Source organism: Orycteropus afer, unplaced genomic scaffold (genome assembly GCF_000298275.1).
Source record: "Orycteropus afer afer isolate SDZICR_OR568_19922 unplaced genomic scaffold, OryAfe1.0 scaffold00291, whole genome shotgun sequence".
In the NCBI taxonomy this organism is placed as follows: domain Eukaryota; kingdom Metazoa; phylum Chordata; class Mammalia; order Tubulidentata; family Orycteropodidae; genus Orycteropus; species Orycteropus afer.
Genome location: NW_006921878.1, coordinates 3,812,823 through 3,813,372, shown reverse-complemented (window position 1 = coordinate 3,813,372; position 550 = coordinate 3,812,823).

Genomic DNA, 550 nt, shown 5'->3' with positions numbered 1-550 from the left:
TGCTTCTTTGCCACTTGCTTAATCTGCTCTTCCAATCTCAAGAGAGTGGTTTAAGACACCTGCTGTTGCTAATACTGCTCATGATCCTAAAAGGGGACCTATTCCTAAATGGGATTAGGACCACGGGGGGTGGGGGGAGAGAGGATTTGTAACACTTTTTTCTTTTCTTTTGGAAGGGTGGAATTTAATCCATAACATGGACCATTCTCACTTGCTCTTCCAGACAGCCTTGCCAGCATTGAGTTTTTTTGTTTTGTTTTGTTTCAACATCATTTATTAAATCATGTATCTTTTCTCCACTGATTTGAATGTTATGTTTAAATTCTGTCACATTCTTGGTCTGTTGTTAGACTCTCTTTTGTTACATTGATTGTCTCTTGCAACAGTACTATACTGCTTCACTGTATTTTTATTATATGTTTTAATATTCTGGCAAATTCTTTCTCATTACTTTTTATTTCCAGAATTTTTATAACTGTTCACATCTGATTATATTTTCAGGTATACACTGAAGTCCTTAATCAAGTTCTAGAAAAGTTATTGCTGGCAT